The sequence below is a fragment of the Pyrus communis genome, chromosome 1, assembly GCF_041283825.1.
Source record: "Pyrus communis isolate YQ-2024b chromosome 1, ASM4128382v1, whole genome shotgun sequence".
Lineage (NCBI taxonomy): Eukaryota > Viridiplantae > Streptophyta > Magnoliopsida > Rosales > Rosaceae > Pyrus > Pyrus communis.
This window is the reverse complement of record NC_142565.1, coordinates 8940727-8953691: the sequence shown is the minus strand read 5'-3', so window position 1 is coordinate 8953691 and position 12965 is coordinate 8940727. Positions and strand designations below refer to the sequence as shown.

Sequence of the window (12965 nt, the reverse complement as noted above, 5' to 3'; positions counted from 1 at the left end):
TTTCAGAGTTTGGTATTCTAACAACCAAACAACATCTACAGTCAAGACACTTATCTCTTTTGAGTATGTGTGTCCTTACAATTTGATCACAATTCGGCGCACCTATATTTTCAAAAATATAGTTGAGGCAGTTGAACCTAGTGCAGAAGATCCAGGACCTTGCAATGACTATATACCTTGTCTTCAAGTTCTAGAACCCAAGGCCGAGATGTGTTCCTTCATCGACCATGATCACTTGAATACAAAAGTCAGTAGCGCAATCGACACCACCACCACATTTATTCTCCTCACTGACGAGCTTGCCACTTGAAGATCCAACAAGAACGAAATGAACAAAATAGCTTGACATCCTCGGATATTAGAGTTATGATCTTTACACCTTCATTTGTGGGATCAGATTAGATGATGGGCCTAGGTTGCGAGTTGGCACGCCTCACCAAAAGAGTATAATTAGCTCATTAGTTTCTTGGCATGTACACCATGCAAGCTTAATAATTTTTAAGATCAACAGTTACTCATCAAATTTTTGTGTTGGATGCCTTTTAATTCAAGCTTTGAACTCTTATCAATTATAATTATATATTATAGAAGCGATCATCTTTTCAATTTGTTGATGCCAATCTAGTGTTGTTTAGAGCAGCTCGAGTGTTGTTTAGAGTAGCCCCAGGGCAACTGCATATTGAATCCCCTTCATTGAACAATAACTGCTTTTAATGAACAGTAATTGCCTTTTGCATCTTCACCCCTAAACTGAATAGCCATGACAATATGCAATAAAATATTAGTATTTTTTATTTTATAAAATAATAAAAAATAATTTTATTTCAAATTTCGGATATGATTTTTAATCTATCTCGTTGTACCACATTTCATTGAATAAGAAATTATAACCCAAAGTATTTGAGAAAATATAAAATTGTGGTGTAAGGTGGAAAATAATGATAAGATATTAATAAAAAAATTAAATCTTTTTTTTTTCGGATTTTTTATTAATTGTTTACATTTTTTTATTGCTTTTTTACATTTTTTTTATTAATTTTATAATGTGCCTGACGTCAAGATCAACTTTCCCTAAGGCACTCGGGCCTGCGATTCGAGCCCACCCTCTCACTCGGGCCCCCTTCAGCCCAATTGCCCGTATGGGCTGGAGCAAGGAGGGGAGGCAATTGGATTGAAAACCTCCCCGGTCCACTGGGCTATCCACAATGGTGGAGCTGCTCTTAAAGCGCCATAATTCTTCTCGTGGAAATGTTTTGATGACCTACCTAGACAAAGTGGAAATGGCACTGGCCCCGACACCATGATATAAATCTTCTTTTCTATTTAATGAGATCTTATCTATATCATGGTACAAATTTTCTAGCAGATAAGATAAGAAACGATCTACTTTATCTTTTGGGTGAATCTCAATTTACTACTCTGAAGTTTCTTAGTTTTCAACATTTAGTACATGAAGTTTTTTTCATCTCAGAATGATACCTAAAGTTATAATTTTGGGACACTTTCATACATCCGTTAAGATTGCTGTTAAATCAACCGTTAACTTGTGATGTGGCACCCACATGGATAATAACTTAACGCCATTTGTCAACATGGGACCCACACAGATATTAAAAATTAAAAAATAAATAAATATGGCATCTTTATCCTGCCCCTCACCCACCCACGTTCCCACTAACCCTCTTCCCACCCTAATGATGAAGTGTTCCTACATCACATCTCTTGGTCTTGGGTTTGAAGGTGTGTCTTGGTCTTGGGTTCGAAGGTTTGTGTGCTTCTGCGGCTTTACTGTTGCCTTTGAATGTGATTAACCCACCCACCTTCCCATTCCTGACACCCACCCCACCATTAAGTCTTTTCCCCTTCCCAAAACCTTTAAAATTCCTTGCCTTTCTTCTGTCTTTTGCACCCACTCTCCACCCCTAACTTATGTCGATCCTTGGCCGCAATATGAAGTCGAATTTCTTCGAAAACGGATCGGTATGTGCGTGCACCAAGGTGTCATCCAGTTCAAGAAACACTGTCATCTTCTCTGGAGAGACCAGCGGCATAAGCGATAGCTCAAACAAGAGCTTGTGCTAGATTGGATTTTCCGATCCGGGTTTGCATTCTAAGCGGCTGTCGTGGAGAGATAAGGGAGAGAAGGGAGAGAAGGTTGGGTGGGCGGGAAGGATGGAATTTTGGGGGTTTTGGGGAAGGGGAATGGGCTAGGTTTTGGGGATGGGGAATAGGCTTGGTGGCAGGGATGGGTATCAAAGCAGCTTCAGCATATGTTGGAGCACCAGAGATAGGTGAGTGAACAGGGCCAGAGAGCCTGAGCAATCAAGCCTAGCGTGTGCTGGCAAGGGAACCCGAGCAGGCCCGAGCGAGAGGCCCGTGGAGAGTTGCCAGCCCGAGAGCCCGGAGTGGGATTGATGCAAGGCTGACATCGCCCTGACGTCAGCCACGTTTTTTCTTCTATTTTGCCTTGGCCTCCGTTGGATCTCAACCCACAAACTTGCTGGAGTTTACTAAGAGGAGGTGACCAAAAACTGGGCAAGGTTTCAGAGAAATTGCAGGGGGTTAAACCTCTGGTTTGAACTGGAAAAACACCATAAATCTTGTCCCAAGCAACATTAAGAAATAATGAAACAAGATTAGCATAGAGAACCTCACCCGGGTTTGAGTTTCAGATCTTGAAGCTCTCAGCTTCAATGGTGGTTTACACTGTGATGGTCCAATGATGCATGCAATGGTATAGCTAGGATCCTTTAGTCCCGATGATTAAGGTTTCATGGTTTTGGAGTTTGATTTGTTTAATTTCGAAGAGGAAAGTGGGTGAAAGCTCTCGGAGCTCTAGAGAGAGTGAAAGTGTAGAGAGAGAGATGAACTTCAGAAAAATGGAGAAAAGTGAGAAAGATGAGTGGAAAGAGAGGGAGTGAGCCTGAAGTCTGGGTTCTGGTCATCGGACATCATCTCGTAGAGGGTTTGGGACTGGGTCGGTCGAGTCAGAGACTGATTTAACTCAGCAAGTTGCGGTAGCGGCGGTTGAGGATAAAGAGGGGAGGATAAGGGCTTAGAGGGCGAGGAGGTGGGGAAATAGAGCTTGGAGAGGGATCTTGATGGCGAGAATGAAAGGGTTTGACTGGAGATGAAGCTCAAGTTAGCAGATATGGTTTTTTTTACGGGAAACAGATGATTGAGAGCTCTGAGAGCTCAGTGGGGGAATTAAGTGAATAGGATAGAAAACCCACAAGTGGGATTTTTGTGGGGATGCAAGGATTGAAAGAAAGTAAAATATTTTCCGGGAAAATGAAGAAAGTAAAATATTTCGTATTATTTTATAAATAAAAAAATACTAATATTTTATTGCCTATTGCCAGGGTTATTGAAGTGCAACGGTGGAGATGGAAAAGGCGGTTACTGTTCATTAAGTGCAGTTACTGTTCATTGGGTGGATAGCATAGTGTATTGCCTGGGGAGCCTTTCCCACGGTGGAACTGCTCTCAGGGAAAGGAAATGGGAATGTGGGGGTGGGTGAAGGGCGGGATAGAGAAGCCCAGATTTGTTTTAATTTTTTTTTAATCCATATGGCGCTTAGTCATTATCCACGTGGATGTCACGTCACCAGTTAACAGCAACCTTAACGGATGTATGAAAGTGTCCCAAAATTATGACTTTAGGTACCCACTCTAGGATGAAAAAACTTCATGTGCCAAATGTTGAAAACCAATAAACTTCAAATGGCCAACAAAGACCGTCGGATGAAAAACTAGATGCTTGCCTTGGTTTGGGTGATCAATTAAGCTGTCAGTGGTGGCTCCCACCTGATGCAGCTCTATTACATGCAGGAATATGGGGCGCATCAGTGCACCGAGTGTGGATTTCTTGCAGGCACGTGCGCACACAATGGTGGTTCTTAACTTCTTGTTTTTTTTGGAAATTGGGCTGCTTGTTGTATTACCAACAACATACCTTACAAGAGAGAGGCCCACATACAACACAAACACAACAATAAAAATATGGACCTCCAAAGTACAACAAAACCAAGCCCAAGCTACCCAACAAAAAACAGAAAAAAAAAACCGAATAGCTTGCATCTTCTGCCACAGCATCCTTCGCCGTTGCTGCCATTTGAAGGACCTCCAAACTCGAACCAGTTGCTAGAAAGCTAGCCACATTGAGCTCCCAAAGTGGATAAAAGAAGACTTCAACAACCGCCAAATAGCACATCGAAGATCGGCACCACAAATCGAAGGAAGATCGCAGAAAACAACCCACGAGCAATAGAGGCAACTAGGCCAAGGCGAGGCAAGAAGGTGGTGAGAGCACCCGAGCATCAAAAAAATCCGAAGCTCTACACATCTCCTTCCTAAACGGGAATTGTGAAGATTCGTGTTCACGGTATGGATTAGTGAAAGCCGATCTAGAGGACGAGAGCATTGAAGGAGTGAGCCACGTGGAAAGGGTAGGGTGTGGAGTGGTGAAAATGAAGTAGGTGAAGGGAAAAGGAAAGGAAGAAAGGAATCGAGCTTGGCATTTTCAACATCATAGCGAAAACCGGTCCTGGCGCCAAGCTCTCTTTATCAGAGATTGCAGCCCATATCGGCAGAGGCACCAGGAACTCTGAGGCACCGATGATGTTGGATCGTATTCTAAGGCTCCTTGCCAGTCACTCTATTCTCAGCTGCTATGCTGTTGCTAATGAAGAAGATGGGTCTGATTTTTAGAGGGGCTCTACAACCTTGGCCATACCTCCAACTACTTTGTGACTAATGAAGATGGTGTTTCTTTGGGTCCCTTAATGGCATTGATTCAAGACAAGGTCTTACTAGACAGCTGGTATGTTTACTACTACGTACTCTCTTGCACTTACTAATTAAACACTGTCTTAACCCTTCTCTTTTTGTTCATTTTTATTTTGTTCTAGTAAAATTATTAGAAATAATTGGAGCAATGGTCTTGAATTTTAGTTTAATTAGAACTTGGTCCTTAATTAAATATATGTGAGTACTGGTCTCCGACCTTTTTATAGTGAAAATAAATTATTATTTTGAATAACTCTATTATGAACTAATATGAGAGTCTCTAAAGACACATATTATTCTTCTCAGTCAACTCAATAGTCAACAGTGCTAAAGTCCAAGTCATCTATTGCTTAGTCCTTAAGTTTTCTATTGTAACTAATTCATAGATTAAGCTTAATTAGTTACATTAGTAGTTAACTAATGTTATCAGTTGCTGTGTATAAATACATCCAATGTAACCCAGTTTAATTCAATGAGAATATATTTCTAATATGGTATCATCCCTTTTTCGCTTCACTGCTTTTTCTCCGATCCTCTTCGTCGCTCCCTGTGTTCTCTGATTTCTTCGATCTTTGATCCTCTCTTCTCACTTTCTTACGGATCTTGATCGATATCTCCTTCTTTTCTCCTCTCTGATTATTTTCGATGCCTTCGTCGAGTTCATCTCCTATGAATCCTGATGTTCTTGCCCCAAATTCGTCCACGATGAACCCTAATTTTCCTCCGGCTCTGCCTTCTCCCTCAATTTCTTCGATTTCGATTCAGAATATCAGCTGTATGGTTCCTACCAAGCTTAAACGGGACAACTATCTTGTTTGGAAGGCATTGTTCGCTCCAATTTTTCGTAGCTACAAGCTTACCGGGATTGTTGATGGATCTGAACTTTGTCCTTCTCCTTTCTTACTTGATGCTTCTGGCCAGCTCACTGCTACTCCAAATCCAGATTTCGATCTGTGGTATGAAAAGGATCAAAATATCCTTATCTGGCTCAATTCTACTATTTCGGAGGATCTCATTCCGTTCACCGTTGGTGTTACTTCCTCTCGCGAGCTATGGTTAAATCTTGAACAACGATTTGGCGGCGTTTCTGCTGCTCACATTCACCAGCTTTGCTCTCGCCTGCATAATGTTCAGAAAGGGGATCTTGCGATTTCTGAATACATTCAGCTCATCAAATCCATCTCTGATGCACTCATGGCTGCCAGTGCTCCGATCTCTGAAAGTGATTTAATTGCAGTCACTCTTAATGGCCTTTCTGATGACTATGAGTCATTTGTTGACTCAATTCTGCTTCGCATCTCTTCTACCTCCTTGGATGAACTCCATGGCCTCCTGATTAACAAGGAATTGTTCATGCAGCGCAAGAAGAAACCTGTTGTTTCTGAACCCTTTCAAGCCTATGCGGCTCAATCTCCCCAATCTCAGCCGCCTCTTCTTCCCACACCACAGGGCTATTCTGTTCCAAGGCAATTTCATCGTGGCAAAGGTTCTTATCGCGGCAATCCTTCTCGTGGCACCAACTATAAGGGCAATAACTATCGAAGCAACAACTATCGCAGCAATTCTGGCAATTCTGGAAGTTATCCTCGACCGTCTAGTTACTCCCATGGTCATCGTGATTCATGCCAAATCTGTCATTCCCCTGATCATGATGCTCTGGATTGCTTTGAACGCATGAATCATGCCTTTGCTGGTAAAATTCCTCCTGCAAAATTGGCTGCTATGTGTGCTCACACTAATCTCCCCTCTTCTGCTCCCACTTGGCTCATGGACTCCGGTGCCACATCTCATATAACCAATGATATCTCTGCTCTTCATTCTCCAGCGCCTTATAATGGTCAGGACAAGGTTTATATTGGTGATGGTCAAGGTATGCCCATCCACCATACTGGTAGTTCTTTTCTCACTACTCCTGCTGCAACTTTTCGTCTGAATAATGTTTTACATGTTCCTGCCATGAAACATAATCTCTTTTCTGCATATCAATTCTTACGAGACAATCACTGCAACTTAACTCTTGATTCTGATGGTTCTACAATCAAGGATCGTATGTCGGGGAGGATGCTTTTCCGAGGGCCCGTTAAAGATGGGTTCTATCCCTTTCAAGGCCTTCCTCCAGCATCTACTTCTTCATTTGCTCTTGTCAGTAGCAAAGCTTCTTTACCAGTTTGGCACAATCGACTCGGCCACCCCTCCTCTGCTATTTTTCGCAAGGCTTTACATAATGGTTCTCTAGTTTACAGTGGTAAAAAGTTTACTTCTTTCTTCTGTTTTGATTGTGCAATTGGTAAGAATCACAAATTGCCTTTCTCTGCAAGTCTTAGTTCTGTCTCTGTGCCTTTGGAACTTGTTCACTGTGATGTTTGGGGACCTGCCCCTACGTTGTCTGTTACTGGCTATAAGTATTATGTGTTGTTTGTTGATGAATTCACCAAGTACAGTTGGTTATTTCCTTTAAAGCTCAAGTCTGAGGTGTTTTCAGTATTTGTTCATTTCAAGGCTTATGTAGAAAACTTGGTTGGGAATAAAATCAAAGTTCTTCGATCAGATTCTGGGGGTGAGTTTACCAGTTCTTGTTTTAATTCGTTCCTTCTGCAACATGGCATTTTGCATCAATATTCTTGCCCTCATACCCCGGAACAGAACGGTTGTGTTGAACGCAAACATAGGCACCTTGTTGAGACTGCTCGAACTCTTCTCACTGCATCAAAGGTCCCTCATCAGTTTTGGGTTGAGGCATTTTCTACTGCCTTGTATTTGATCAACAGGCTTCCCATCTCTAACCTTGATAAATCTCCCTGGGAATTACTTTTTCTTAAGTCTCCGGATTATTCCAAGCTCAAGGTTTTTGGCAGTAGTTGCTATCTATGGCTTAAACCCTATTCCACCTCTAAGCTTGATGGGAAGAGTATTCACTGTGTCTTTCTTGGTTACAGTTTGCATCACAAAGGCTATCGTTGCCTAGATCCTCTTACCTCTCGAGTTTACATCTCTCGTCATGTCCTTTTTAATGAATCTCATTTTCCTTTCCATAAATCACTCACGTCTCCTCCAGTGCACCCCAATCCCTCTTCCCTATCTCCCCCCTTCATTCTTCCTTTCACTTTTACCCATCCTACCTCACCTCCTGTCCTTCCTTCACCTTCCTCCTCTATTCCCCCTGTCTCCAATCCTCCCCCTGTCTCCACTTCTCCTATCCAGCCTTTCTCCTCTTCTCCCACAATGCAGGATTCTTCCCCCGTGCCACTTTCTCCACTCCCACATTCACCTCCCTTCTCTGTCAACACTCATTCCATCAATCCCTTAGAGTTTGTTCCTACCACTTTCTCCACTCCAAAGCCGGGATTTTTAAACCCAAAGCCTTCGCAGCTACTAAACATCCTATCAATCCCTTAGAGTTTGTTCCTACCACTTTCCTTCAAGCCTCCAAACATGATCACTGGCTGAAAGCCATGACTGAGGAGTTTCAAGCCTTGCAGTCCACTGGAACTTGGTCCCTTGTCCCTTCTACACCAAACCAAAATATTGTAGGCTGCAAATGGGTGTTTCGCATCAAACGAAAACCTGATGGTAGTGTGGACAGATACAGAGCCCGTTTAGTCGCCAAGGGGTTCCATCAACAGGAAGGCATTGACTTCCAGGAAACCTTTAGCCCGGTTGCCAAACCTGTCACCATTCGCATTCTATTGACATTGGCAGTCCAATTTGATTGGTTTTTAAACCAGTTGGATATAAGCAATGCTTTCTTACATGGGACACTCAAGGAGGATGTGTTTATGCAACAACCCCCTGGATTCGTTGATCTTTCCCTGCCATCTCATGTCTGCAAGCTTTCAAAGTCCTTGTATGGTCTCAAGCAAGCCCCACGGGCTTGGTATGATAAATTGTTTCAAACTTTACTGTCTCTGGGGTTCCAGAACTCTCAATCTGATTGCTCCCTGTTTGTGAATTTCAAGCCCTCTCTTGTGATTGTCCTAGTATATGCTGATGATATACTCGTTACTGGACCTAGTGCTCATGCCTGCAATGCTTTTATTCACAAGCTCAGTCAGCTCTTTCCTGTCAAAGACTTAGGTCCGTTGCACTACTTCTTGGGGTTAGAAGTTCATCGCACCTCCGATGGCATCTTTCTCAGTCAACACAAGTATGTCATGGATCGTCTTCTCAAGACTCACATGGATGGCAGCAAACCCTGTGCTACTCCTCTTGGTACTCAGAAGTTAGACCACAGTGGTACACTTCTCTCTACTCCTCATGAATATAGGTTTATTGTTGGGGCCTTACAATATTTGACCTGGACCCGCCCGGATCTCTCTTTTGCTGTCAATCAACTCTGTCAATTTCTCCATTGTCCGAGAGATACACACTTTCAATCTGTCAAACGTGTCTTACGTTTTCTTAAAGGCACTGTGAATGATGGCATCTGGTTCAGAAAAGGCTCTCTCACTCTTACTGCCTTCTCAGATGCTGATTGGGCTAGCTGTGTATTTGATCGACGCTCTACAAGTGGTTACTGTGTGTATCTTGGTTGCAACTTAATCAGTTGGTGTGCCAAGAAACAGCCCACAGTTGCTCGCTCCTCCACTGAAGCTGAATACCGTTCTTTGGCTCACACTTCTGCTGAGATCACCTGGATTTGCAAAATTTTCAAGGATATTGGTTTTCCTCTGTCCCGGGTTCCTCTTCTCTGGTGTGATAATGTTTCAGCGATTTCTCTTGCTTCAAATCCCGTTTTTCATGCTCGAACAAAGCATGTAGAAATCGACTACCATTATATTCGAGAACTGGTTTTAGCTTCTCTACTGAAAGTTCAGTTTGTTCCTAGTCTCCATCAAATTGCAGATATTCACACTAAGTCCCTGTCCAAGGGTCGATTTCAGTTTCTTCGTTCCAAGCTTTCACTTGGTTCCCCTCCGTTCAGCTTGAGGGGGTGTAAAGACACATATTATTCTTCTCAGTCAACTCAATAGTCAACAGTGCTAAAGTCCAAGTCATCTATTGCTTAGTCCTTAAGTTTTCTATTGTAACTAATTCATAGATTAAGCTTAATTAGTTACATTAGTAGTTAACTAATGTTATCAGTTGCTGTGTATAAATACATCCAATGTAACCCAGTTTAATTCAATGAGAATATATTTCTAATAGTCTCCATTCTTGGCCATGTTGTCTATAATGGTAACGCGGTTATTTTCAACATTTGAAAATAAATTATTTTTTTAGATAACAAAAAAAATCTAATTACTTATTGCAAAGTAACAATAATAAAAAAATTGTCAGCACGAAAAAGTACGAGAAATAATGCCGGCAAGTGTAGCTATCCAGGGGTTTGCCTTCTCTTCTAGTCCATCACTCATATTTAGCCCGCTAATTATCCAACTCTTGTTAAATTGAGTAGTTTAAACTCATTTGGCAAATTTTCATTTGTTTCATATCTGAAATCACCTGCAACTTACTTATTCACAACAAATTATAGAAATTTCCACATCAAGCACGACTCATTGGTGAAAAAGTTTTGGTGTCTCTCTAGTTTTTTTCTTTTCTAATTAGCCTAATTAATAGTAATTTATCCTTTTATCTCTAACTTGAGTGGTGCACATTGACATTGATAGGTCCCAACTGAAAGATGCAGTTGTTGAAGGAGGAATTCCATTTAACAAGGTCCATGGGACGCATGCTTTTGAGTATCCAAGTTTAGACCCCAGGTTTAATCAAGTTTTCAGGTTTAGACCACTATTGTCATCTCTACAAGGGTTTTGAGAAACTTACCCAACTTGTTGACGTTGGTGGTGGTTTGGAAGTCACTCTCTGTCTAATCACTTCTAAACATCCTCATATTAAGGGTATCAACTGCGACTGGCCTCATGTCGTAAAACATGCCCCTTCATATCCTGGTAAATTAATTTGATTTCTACACACCAGATCATAATACTTAGTTGGAAAGTGATTTCTACATACCGACCCTTTCCCTCACACTACACACTTATGTTTTGGCTTCGTATTGAATAAAACATACAGAATCAAGAGACTCTAAATAAACAGCGGTATACAAAAGAAGAAAATAGGCGTGCGGAAATCATTTTCCTTCTTAATTAGCTTTTTTTATATCTTTGTACAAGACATACAACTTAAAATAGGAGTTAATTTATTTTTGCAGGGGTGAAACATGTTGGAGGAGACATGTTTGTAAGTGTTCCATCTGGGGATGCCATTTTTATGAAGGTAATTTTTCAATTTCTCGGGCATTATTTTTTTTTTTTCCCTTTTCAGTTTGAGGTCATGCGAACAATGGTTATAATGTATCTTTTGATAAATATGTAGTGGATACTTCATGATTGGAGTGACCAACATTGCCTAAAGCTGTTGAAAATTTGTTACAATGCTATTCCAGACGATGGGAAAGTGATTATCGTGGAAGCACTTCTTCCAGTGATGCTAGAGACTAGCACCGCCGTGAAGAGCACCTCCCAAATTGATGTGCTTATGATGACTCAAAACCGAGGAGGAAAGGAGCGGAGCCGAGAAGAGTTCATGGCTTTGGCAACTGGTGCAGGATTTAGTGGCATTAAATATGAATGTTTTGTCTGTAATTTTTGGGTGATGGAGATCTTTAAGTAAACACCTCCCTCATGGAAGTGTAATTCTGGCCTCTTGCCCCATCAATAACAAAGGCACTGATGTAATTCATAATCAACTAAAAACACTTACCTCGAATGGACCCGTCTGCAAACACGATAAGTCTTTACTCTCATCACACCCTTCAGTATTCGAAAGTCTTCTACTCTCTTCAATGTGGCCAGAATATGTTTTCTTTGGGGTTTAACCCCATGAACTGCGAAAACTTTGTATGTATTGTTTCAGCAGTCAAAACCTTTAATTTGGGTCGAAGAGACAATGCATCTTAATCTTTACCTCAAGACTATCATATGCGATGAGACTACATGAATTTTTTTAGTCATGGACTCGCACCTTAATTTTTGGCAAGAGAGAATTCTGACTGTTTTGAATATGTTTGCATGATATATTGTGCCACTATGATTTGAAACATGAAGATCGAACTTTATTTGAAATGTGATTCAGTGTTTATGTTATGAATTGTGCAATGCTTTATTAATATTTTGTTGGACTATGTCTAGATGTGTGTTGGGATAAAAATAAATCAAGCTCATAATCATATCTCCGAAACACCTATGCATGCGAGCATGATCGGCAAAATATTTTTCTTAAAACATGAAGATTGAACATTCATGTAATTTTTAGTGTAATTTTTAGTAATTTTTTTAGTCATGGACTTGCACTTTAATTTTTTGCAAGAGAGATTTCTGACTGATTCGAATATGTTTGCATGATATATTGTGCCACTGTGATTCGAAACATGAAGATTGAACTTTCATGTAATTTTTAGTGTCAACAAATGTATCAATTTCATGCATATATCATTGAACAATAGATATCTAAAAGTTACTAATTGGTTCACATTTCATATATTTATATTTATAGGTCCCAATTGAAAAATGCAAGTGTTGAAGCGGGAAGGCCATTTAAAAGGGCCCATGGCTCGCACCTCTTCTGAGTATACAGGCTCGGACCCATCTTCATTAGCAACAACATAGCAGATGAGAATAGAGTGATTGGCAAGGAGCCTTAGAATACGATCCAACATCATCTGTGCCTTAGAGTTCCTGGTGCCTCTGCCGATATGGATTGCAATCTCTGATGAAGAGAGCTTGGCGCCGGGACCGGCTTTCGCTATGATGTCGAAAACGCCAAGCTCGATTCCTTTCTTCCTTTCCTTTGCCCTCCACCTATTTCGTTTTCACCATTCCACACCCTACCCTTTCGACGTGGCTCACTCCTCCAATGCTCTCGTCCTCTAGATCGGCTTTCACTAATCCATACCATGAACACGAATCTTCACGATTCCTATTTAGGAGGGAGATATGTAGAGCTTTGGATTTTTTTGATGCTCGGGTGTTCTCACCACCTTCTTGCCTCGACTTGGCCTTGTTGCCTCTATTGCTCGTGGATTGTTTCATGCGAGCTTCCTTCGATTTGTGGTGCCGATCTTCGATGTGCTATTTGGCGGTTGTTGAAGCCTTCTTTTATCCACTTGGGGAGCTCGAGTTTGGAGGTCATTCGGATGGCAGCAGGGGTGGAAGATGCTGTGGCAGAGAATGCAAG

At 41.4% G+C, this 12965-nt stretch overlaps 1 pseudogene across 1 annotated transcript; it reads left to right on the top strand.

Moving 5' to 3' along the window:
• The first annotated feature begins 3834 nt into the window (after positions 1 to 3834).
• On the top strand, positions 3835 to 11504 carry LOC137719762 (isoflavone 3'-O-methyltransferase 4-like; annotated as a pseudogene). Its single transcript, XR_015951878.1, has 5 exons — positions 3835 to 3908; positions 4496 to 4821; positions 10397 to 10678; positions 10942 to 11006; positions 11106 to 11504. The product of XR_015951878.1 is annotated as an isoflavone 3'-O-methyltransferase 4-like (transcript).
• Positions 11505 to 12965: the final 1461 nt, after the last annotated feature.